Genomic DNA, 11182 nt, shown 5'->3' with positions numbered 1-11182 from the left:
CAAAAAATAATTAAACAATAAATAAAAACAAAATTAGAAGATCAATTACAGAAACATGCAACTGGTATTTTTAATCAAACACACCCAGTTTAAGGAAAAAAAACATAGACATTCACTCAAATATCACATGTCATGATCGGTTTTCGAAGTTTGTTAGAACTTAGAAGCAGGCATCCAATACGCAACAACAGCATAGCGCCGCACAACTGCAATCAACATATATAATTTAAGTTTCAGTCATGATCTAAAAATTTAGGGTGGACGTTATCACTGTTCTCACTTCTCAGAACCCGACTGGACTACTGAGACGGTGGAATCAGGAACTGGACGCATAACCTGCCCAGTTGTGTGTATTTGAACCCGTCGCCTAGCTGTCACTGAACCAGGAATCAGATTTTATAATTTTTTCAATCCAAACTATCATATCATCTGATGATCAATTTATTACTTTAAACTCTATATTTTGTTCATTAAGATTTCATACTTAATCGATATTGTAATTTGTAAACTAATATAAAACATTAAGTATTGTTATTTATTATTTTAAATTCGTTAGGTGTATATATATGCTCTGAATCCGGTTCAACGTGTGAACTGGTAAGATGGCCGGTCTGGATGTACAAAAACATTTGATATTTGTAATAAAAATTACCATCCTTTCCAAAAGCCATCGCCACGGCTAGTAGTGTGTGCAGGAACATGGTTTCCTTGAACGGTGGTTGTCGGATATCCCACGGGCGGTGGCGGTGGTTGTTTCTCCATGGCCATGGGAGGAGGATAGGCAACTGCAGCATAGTTCATCATTTCACATACCATTAATAACAATAATAATAAAACCATAATCATAAACATATTAAGGGATATTAAGTGAATTATGGTTATGAAATTCACCTGGAATCTGGTTGTGATTAATGTTTTGGCTCATGATGATTGATGGTATAGAACTATAGATAGATTGAATAGTTGAATAATAAGACAGGTGGTTATGGGAACAACCAGAATGGGAGTCTGTATATATATAGAAGAAGAAGAAGAAGAGTGGGCCCCACAAATATTAAGCCGGCGCCCGGCAGCATCTCAATAAAAGGAACACAAAACAAGACGCTCAGGTGGCAAAATGCCAATTCTCACCTTTAACTATTGTTTGTTGATTTAGAATCTTAATCTAGTTGTAATGGTGCTGTTTGGTGATCAACTTTATACATGTGGTTGATTATTGTTAGGAAGATCTTTGCTTTCATGCGAATTTAAAACTGTATTTATAAATAAGTTACTGATGACTTTCGTGTTAAAGAGATAAAAGACGTTAGGTTTCCTTTGGATAAACTTGAGATTGAAAAGGAACAACTTCGAATGGAACAACTGATGTAGCTTTGATTTAGAAAGTTGTTTCCTTGTGTGGCGTAATTGTAGCTTCTTGCTAGAACTTTGTTATTATTTTTTAATGTGATTTGCTCCACCGACGTTTATATAATTATATTGTTTCGAATTCGTGCCAAATAAATTACACAATACGCTCATACTATATCGAGTAAAATTAAAGATTGTATTTTACTTAGAGTTAGATATCAATGCACTAGATGATAAGTATGCTTTGATAAGAATCATCGAATTTTACCTATAATGGTCAGTAGCGGATCCAAGATTCTTCTCATGTAGCATGTGGGCCCACATTTTTTTGGTGTTCAAATTTCGCACAACTAAATTCTAATTTCCGGGTTCATCGGGTCGGGTTGTAAAATACAATACGGTATCATACTAAAATAATATGTTAATTTAAAAACCACGTAATAAAACTACAAGGTCATTAATAATGAAAAATTAAATTTACATTCACTGGGCCCACATTTTTTTGGTGTTCAAATTTCGCACAACTAAATGTTAATTTCCGGGTTCATCGGGTCGGGTTGTAAAATACAATACGGTATCATACTAAAATAATATGTTAATTTAAAAACCACGTAATAAAACTACAAGGTCATTAATAATGAAAAATTAAATTTACATTCACTTGGTTTTGGACGCGTGATGTGAGAATAGGTCTAGAAGTAACCGGGAGCGACAACATTTTTTTTATCTTCTTAAAACCCCAACTAATTATAATAGAGTGATGATTCACCAAAAAAGCGAACAAAAAGTTTTTGTTACCAAAACCATTGTTAAGACCTGAACTTGAAATCCTTCAAGTATAAGGCTGAGGGGTGCGGAGCGCGAGAAAGGGCGCAAGTGGCGAGGCGGTCGCGCCCCGGGGCGCGAGGACCACACCACCGAGGCGCTATAGGGGCGCGAGAGGGGCGCGAGCGCGGAAAAAGAGGCAGGCGCGGGTGGGCTAGCGGCTGGGGGGGCGTGAATGTGGCTTGGGATGCGTGAAAAAGAGCCGTTGGGTGGGTTTTGTTAATAAAAAAAAAAAATTTCAAACCCTATATATTAACATACCATCCGGAACACAAAATCAAACTCGATTTTCAACCTATATCAAACCCAAACAAACACCAATATCACATACCACACCCAAAACCCAAAATCACCCCATCTTCCAAACCTTTTTTTAAAAACATGGCTGGAAATTGGTACCCAAACCTAGAATCAGATTACAGTTACGACGATTTATGGTCGGCACCGGACCAACCGATGTTTTATTCGGGGTCGCAACAACCATCCGGCTTTCAACCATCCAACATACAACCGTCTCCTAACTTTGTAGTTCCGGAGACACAAGAACCAGAACCAGAAGGTGAAGCTGCGGGACAAAGAAGACGCGTCCACCGGAAAAAACAAGTTGCAACGGACGGGTCGGGTTCGGCTTCGACCGGAAGGGCGAAACGGAAAATCACTCCGTGGTCATCGGATGAGAAGGAAGCCCTGTGTCGGGCTTGGATAGCCATTTCTGAGGATCGGCGTTGCGGTAATTGTTTTAACGTTTTTAAAAATGATTTTAAAAAAAAGTTAAATAAAAAAGTTAAATGACTTACAAATTTATTTATGCATTTTGCAGCCGACTACCAAAAGAGCAAGGTCTTTTGGACAAAGGTTAGGGAGACGTTCTATTCGCTCGTTGGGAGTACAGAGCGGAACCCCGATATGATTTCGGGTCGGTGGACCGAAATCAGAAAATTTGTCGGCTTGTTTACTAATCTGTTCAACAGGAACGCCGGTCGTATGAGACCAAGTGGCAGTGACGATTTGGCGGTCTATAATTTCACTGTCGAAGAGTGGAGGCAGGAGTGCCTGCGGAGGTATGGGACGGTGAAGACGTGGGACGGTGTAAAGGTGTGGGAGAGGTTGAGAAGGTGTTCCAAGTGGGTTGAGCTGGTGGCGCCGGACCTTGATGCGGAAGTAGGGCCGAAACGGACTAAAACTAGTTCGTCTGGAGCGTACAGCACTTCCGCCGGGTCGGATTGCCGGGTTGGATTCGACCTAAACGTTGCGGGGGAGGAAACGTCTTCACCGCCGAGGAGGCGGCCATTGGGAAGGGACGCCAGGGGGAAAAAACCGGCTGAGGGGGAAGCCGTAAACATCAACGATCTTGTTGAATCCCTCAATAAATTCAACAAAACCATGGAGGTGGTCTCTATTGACAAAAAGGAAAAAAAAAAGAATGAGAGATTTGGACTTCCTTGCAAGAGACTTCAGCCACCTAAATCCGGTCGACCAAATGCTGATGGAAAAACAAAAGGAACGTATCCGGAAGAGGTTGATCGAAGAAGACGAAGCCGAAGAATAAGAATAATGTTTTTCTTTAGTACTTTAATTTTTTTTTATATATTAATGTGTTTTTTTAATTAATGTGTGTTTTTTTAAATAATTTCTTGTTTTTTTAATTATAAGTTTTTTTAATACATTTATAAAAAAATAAAAAAATAAACCGCTCGCGCCCCCTCTCGCGCCCCTCCACACCATGGCCCGGGGCGCTATCACCACTACCAACACCCATCTTATCAAGTTTCTCTCTCTGTCACACGTCACAATATTATTGGCTCGCGCCCTCACTCACGCCCCCCCACACCCCTCAGCCTAAGGGTTTTAGGGAGAAAGGGTTTACTAATACACCATCTTTAATCTTTTTATTATAAGGTCATTTCCAAAAATCTTATGATTTACTGAAAATAAATGGGTTTCCGTGAACCCTACCGAATCCGCCCCTGATAACGGTCTATGACAAGCTAGGTCACCCCTGGAGTGTTAATAGCACGAAACAAACGTTCATAATAAAATTTTAAATTATAATGGTAACAAGTTTTTAACCCGCGCGTTGCCGCGTGCTTTTTTTAATTATGTTAGTGTGTGATAGCATAAGTATAGGAAAACCATGGTCATATAAGAACAAAAGATTTGGTTTTGAACCTAAAAGGTTACTTACAAAATACAATGTTAGTGTTACTGTAGTTGTAAATCCGCTGACATGAATCAACTACCCGAGAAAACGCATACATGAATCAAATCACTGTCGTTCAGGTCCTTTTGGCCTTGAAACCTGAAAACTGAAAACCAACATATTATCAACATACTGAATGGGTGGTTTTTTTTAACTAAGGGATAAAAATGACTTATCAACAAACTATTTATGCTAAAATAATTAATTTTAATATTATGAAAGCATGAAATAAGATGCAGCAATATCTAACTGATTAAAAAGATAGCCACCCATAACCTAGTACAGAAACAATTAACTGGAAGAACATATAAATAAAATGCCTAAAATTAATCTTTTTGTAAGTTAGGTTATGTGCATCTCTAACGGGTCAATTCACCTTATGTTTTATCAACGGGTAAAACTAACGGTAAGCGCTTGTGTCATTTATTCTCTATTAACGGGTCGACCTCGCGCTATGTTGTATCTCTAATGGATCTATTTGGGTCACGTTTTATATCTTAATGGGTCATTCGGGTTATTTTGTATCTCTTAACGGTTCGATTCAGGCTATCTTTAATAACGGGGTCTAACTCAAAACGGTTATCCCTAACGGGTCAAAATCAGGTATGGTTTATCTAACGGGTTGAACTCGAGTTACGTTTTATCTGTAACATTTTATCTCTAACAGGTCGATTCATGTTAACGGTTCAAATGTCTTATGTTTTTTCTCTAATGGGAGGACTTTGGCTTATTTGTTATCTTACTTATCTCTTTAACAACGGGTCAAATGTGGCCTAAATTGCATCTCTAATGGGTCGATTGGGGTTATGATTCTTTAATTGCAGGTTGCTAACAAAAATGGTTTTTAGGGCATAATTATCCAATTATGAAACCAACCTGAAATTTGTGAATTCAGAAGTTGTAAATGGAATGAAGCTCGTTAACATATAAAATTCTGCCATCTCACATCATAACAAATTCGCTCAGTTCTATACCACATAATAAAGTCTTAAAATCCAGATTTGTTATCATAATTATGCAAAACAATTATAAAGATACCAAATATACCAGTGTAAACCAAACACTCCCTCCCAAGTGATAAAGAAAAGGAACATATATACAACGTATTTTTAAAACCCTAAACGAATTCCAAATAAAAACTAACCTGGAATGTCATAGCCACTTGTAGGCTTACGGATCAATCAAGAACTCAGCCTGACATAAACGTATCCCAAAAATGAAGAGAAATTAATTAAATTTACCATTGCATAAGGTCATTAAAACACTGACGTTGCTAGACATCGCCGTCCACCGCCGCCACATACAACCGTTAAACGATGAAGGGACAACAGGAGATTATTTATACAGCAAAGCCACCGTGACGGCCAGTTAACTATCATACCACCGCCATATACCGTTCACAACCACCACTTCAGAGTTCCGAGTCCAAAGCAAGATGAGATGAGTGAGAGCTGAGGCATATACTGATATAATACGTATGGTGTAGGGAGATCTCTGGCAACCAAGTGTAAGTGAAGATTAAAAAGTTGTGGTTGAAATTAAGTCTTAGCTACACGTGTATGGCTACAAAGTGATAATTCTTTACTTCGCCATGCCAACGGCTGTGCAAATTAACCGTCGTAACCATTAACCGAACTATAACCGATAAAACCGAACCGATTTTAACCGATAACCGACATAACCAACGGGTCGGTTTAATGATTTTTTGAAAACCGCCAAATACGGGTCGGTTTTGGTTAAAAATAATTTCAAACCCGCCAAAACCGAACCGCCCCATTTACAAGATTCTCAACTTTATGAAGTATGATTAGACACACGGTTTATAATTTGGAGAAAATTAAAGAAGGAAATAAACTAATAACTCTCTCATTTTTATACTATATGATTTAATTTAACTAAAAAATTAATCCATTTATCGTTTGTTTGATGAATATATATTATTAATATTAAGAATTATATATTTTGTTGAACTATGTCATGTCATTTTTATTTTTTTAGTACCAAAGTTTTAGGCTCAATTATACATTGGTTTGGTCACGGTTAACCGACCCATAACTGAGTCGCTATAACCTTTAAAACCGATTAACCGAAACCGCTATAACGGATCGGTTATGGTTATGGTTTATAGTTAACCGACATATTGGTTATGGTTATGGGTTTAGTCTAAAACCGCCAAAACTGACCCATGCACACCCTTATGCTTAGCCATGCCTATAGATTCACCTTTTTTTTAATATCTATTTTATAGGCTTTTTTTTTTGTTATTTTATCTTTGTTTATCAAGTATTCAAGTCATATAACTGTGAACATAATAGATCAAAAATAACAGAAGATTTAAAGAGGGACTAATATTGTATGTTTCATGGTATACAAGTTTGAATTAAAAGTTATTTTTACAAGTAAAAATACTAAAATTGAATATATAAAAAAAGATTAAAAAAAAATTAAACAATAAAGATTTGTACCAAAAAAGTTTTAATATTAACAATTTATAAGAACTTTAATTATATAAAAAGGAGCATATGCCCCATTGTAAGGCTTTAATTATTCATTAGTCAATGTTAGATTTTGAAAGACTTGTACTAGGGTACCTGTTGGCTCCCTTGTAACACGTATGTTTTGGTTTTATTTTGTTACCATGTACATAATAAGTATTAATTCAATTAGCACTTGAGAAATCAAAACTACGTCTTAGTTAAGACTTTCAAAGAAGGTCCATATAATATTATTATTCTATCCTTAGCATAAAGTATAATTTCCATTCATCGAAAATTAAACCTAATTCATTTTCTTAAGTTGTTAGGTTTTATAAGTTAACCACCTCTAATCCAAATTTAGTTATACACCACAACTTGCAGATAGATCAAATGTAGACTGGCTTAATAAATTGCACTCGGTTTAGTTTAAAACCAGATCAGAAACCGGTTTTTAAGAGAAAATGAAGACCACACAAGTACACTACGATAGTTATAACAAGGCTCCTTATGTTCGGTTTCAAGTTGGCTCCAGTTGTAGCCGCAGTCCATACTGATTTTTAAACACCCTTAATCAATTTGGTAAAACTTTGTAATGGAATCATAAGAGGCTGGTTGGATGGTTTTCTTTTCAGAATGTCAAAAACATGTATTACATATGACTAAATTACTATTTTGTAATGATAAATTACTATTTTGGCCCCTCTTTGAACCCAAAATTGAATCATTTGACATTTCAACCCTGACACCAATTATGATAAGTTAAATCGGTAGTGTCTAGGGTAATGTAAGTCAATTTATTTGATAAGGACTGTTTGTGTAAATTGAATTGGTAACACCATTTAACAAGCAACTAGTATATTTAAAAAACATAAACATTCACTCAAGTATCGTCAGTTCTGATCTTTTTCAAAGATTATTAGAACTAGAAGCAGGCTTCCAACATCCAGCAACAACATAGCGCTGCGCAACTGCAATCAACATATGTAGTTTCAATGTATTATCAGAATATAACAATTTAGAGTGGATATTATCATTGTTTTCAGAACCGGACTAGCTGGGTTGAACTAGGAACGTCCGAACGCATAATCTGTTCTGCTGTGTATTGAACCGGGAATCTGATTTGTTATCATTTTAACCTTTTATTATTTTCATTTCAAAATATTAGCGATGAATTTACTATTTAAACTCGATTTTGTTTATGTAGGTAATTTCATGCTTTATATGAAGATAAAGTACGTATTGTTTCACTACGTACATATTATTTCATATAACATATAGTTTTAAATCCAGTTCAGCGTGCTCGACTTCTGATGATGACATGAGATATTGTAATAAAGGAAATTACCATCCGTTCCAGAAGCCATCGCCACGCTCGTAGTGTCAGCGGGAACATGGTTTCCATGAACTGTGGTTGTCGGATATCCCACAGGTGGTGGCGGTGGTTGTTTCACCATGGCCATGGGAGGAGGATAAGCAACTGCAGCATAGTTAATCATTTCACATACCATTAATAATTATAGTAATAACTAATAATCATAATCATAAACATAAGTGAATTATGGTTATGAAACTCACCTGGAATCTGGTTGTGATTGTTTTGGCTCATGATTATTGATGGTATAGATTGAATAGTTGAATAATAAGCCAGGGGGATATGGGAACTAGAATGGGAGTGTATATTATAATTTATAAGGAACACAAAACTATATATTAACCACCAAGATAATATTCATTAATTCAAATTATTTGAATTAATCACCAGCTTAATTCATTCTTGCCTTACATCACGAGCATATCACTTTGGAATCATTATCATTATTGTCACAAATGGCAAAATGCCAATTCTCATCTTTAACTATTGTTTGTTGCTTTAGAATCTTATGAAGCTAGTTTAATGGTGCTGTTTGGTGATCAACTTTATTAATCATGTAATTATTCTTAGTAAAATCTTTGATTTCATACGAATTTGAAACTTTATTTAAGAATAAACCATTGATCACTTCCGTCATTCCGTGATCAAGATACTAGTGGAGATTAAGACACTCAACTTCCATTGAATAAGCTCGAGATTTAAAAGGAAACTTCAAGTGCAACAATAATTGGTGTAGCTTTGATGTAGACTAGAAAACTTTTAGTATGGTTTAATTGTTTTTAGTGTTTTCCTTGTAGGGGATTGATCTTGCAAGAAGTGATATTACAGCGAGAAGTGTGAGAAGTGAATGTGTAACTCCATTAATCCCTAATTTCACTCACTTTCTTATAATGTTACCTACATGTATGTATGTTGGATGTATTTATGTCTTAGCTACACACATTCAAACATACCTACACACATATACATGCGTACCTACACACATTCAAACCTACCTATACACATATAAACGTACCGAGCCACATTCAAACCTACATACCTACACACATACAAACATACATACACATATACAAAAATATGTACCTACACACGTACATACGCACCTACACAATAAGAAAGGGAGTGAAATTAAGGATTAATTGAGTTATACCTTCACTTCTCACCTTGGTTATAAACTTGTTCGACAATCGCCTTGGTTTAAACTCTGGTGTCTCTTTTGTGAAACGATGAGGATGTTGTTGATGTTTGTAGCAGCATGTGTTGTGTATAAAACTAAGAAAGAGTTCTACTATCAAAAGACTCCGTGTTTCTATCTAAATAAAAACTCCAACATACATTCATTATATAGTCGTTTACATTTAACATGATTTGACGTGTGTTAAAAAAAGTGGTTATATTAAGCTTCACTCTATCAAAGGCCATGATGTGATAAACTTCACCATTTCAATACCATTTTAAACATTTCACTTTAAATATCAGAATTTTACTAATCTTGCCTATAATTTGAGCACATTGTTGCTCAATGCATCAACAATAAATAAATCTTCAAGTCGCATTTGTTTGTTGATATGCTTTTCTTATGATATATGTCGTTAAAAGAATAAAAAAGAACACTCTTCAATAATCCAACTTTGTTATTTGTTAACCATGATTTCTACGTTCTAGTTTTTTCTTCTAGATTTCCCTTTAGTTATTTTCATTAGTGGCATCCTTTCTCGTCGCTCACAAAGACACGAACTCAAGTTCTTCATCCGCCACACACGATACAACATTTTAAGTCAAATACATTGAAATGTTACGTATAAGATGTTTAACAAGTCATACGTTCATTAATGTTGTTGCCAAAGTGCAACGAGCCAAGGAGTTGAATGCAACGTTGTTGTCAAAGTCTCGAGTCTGTCAAAAGGCCAAAGTTCCCCCAAAGGATTGTTGATTTCACTACCACCAACATGAGCGAAGGATGCTTATGGCCCGGTGTGCCCCCTCCCCACGTCTTTGATCATTCTAGTCACATCATTTTTTCACCGTAGTAGAATTTAACAACTTTCCATACAGACATATACTAAAAAATAATTAAGAAAAAAGATGTTTAATTTGTTAAAAAATAAAATTTGAATTATTGAAGAAAAAAAACGAAAGATTACACATGACGTATGTGGTTTTTACTTAATGCTGTTATGTGCTCTAATCCGAAATGGTATTTTGATGATACAAAACAAGTTGTGGTTATCAGGTATTCAGATTCATAAATGGTTACAAATACATCCATCTATAAAGATCACACATGACGCATGTAGTGTGGACTGGTGTCAATCTTCTCACTAATCTATATGCTTTTAATGTGAAAATCACTTTGTACAATAATTTAGAAGATGATTATTAATTGAAGAAAGTTTACAAGTAGGAATAAAGTGAAACCACATGGTAGAGAATATATTAGTCTGTAATTCGATATAATGCATTTACATGTTCCCTTTTTTACTTTTATAAAGAAGACGCAAAATCTCGATTCCTTGCATATACATATTTGAACAACCTACTTTCTTAGATAAGTGAACTGTAAAATGTTTCTAACTAAAATCGAAATTTTCAAAACTTTATTAGCACATACATAAAAATATTACTTTGGGTGACCTTATATATTCGTTTATATAATTATATTATTCCGAGTTCGTACCAAATAAATTACACAATATGCTCATACTATATTGAGTAAAATTTAAAGATTATACTCTACTTTAAAGTTACATATCAACGCACGAGATGGCAATAACCCATCTGGTATTATAGTATTTTCCATAATACCATATCGGAAAACCGTAATAGTTCAACATCTCCATTGAATTTTTTATTTTGATATGGAACCTAAAGAGATTATAAGAAAATTATATAATAAATAAAATCAATACAAACAAAAAGGGAAAAGAAAAAGAATTATTAATGAAATAATGAATAATA

The 11182-nt window shown here is 35.2% G+C and overlaps 1 long non-coding RNA gene across 1 annotated transcript; it reads right to left on the bottom strand.

The window, feature by feature from the left end:
- LOC143621457 (uncharacterized) lies at positions 1–8504 on the bottom strand. The gene is made up of 3 exons (XR_013151523.1): positions 8428–8504; positions 653–785; positions 1–206 (listed from the first exon to the last, which is right to left on the bottom strand). It is a non-coding gene; the product is annotated as an uncharacterized LOC143621457 (long non-coding RNA).
- Positions 8505–11182: the final 2678 nt, after the last annotated feature.

This window comes from Bidens hawaiensis, unplaced genomic scaffold (genome assembly GCF_021521415.1).
Source record: "Bidens hawaiensis isolate Kalapana, Puna unplaced genomic scaffold, B.hawaiensis_p1.1 tig00002866_1, whole genome shotgun sequence".
In the NCBI taxonomy this organism is placed as follows: Eukaryota; Viridiplantae; Streptophyta; class Magnoliopsida; order Asterales; family Asteraceae; genus Bidens; species Bidens hawaiensis.
Note: the sequence above shows the minus strand (reverse complement) of the source record. Positions and strands in the feature narration are given on the sequence as shown.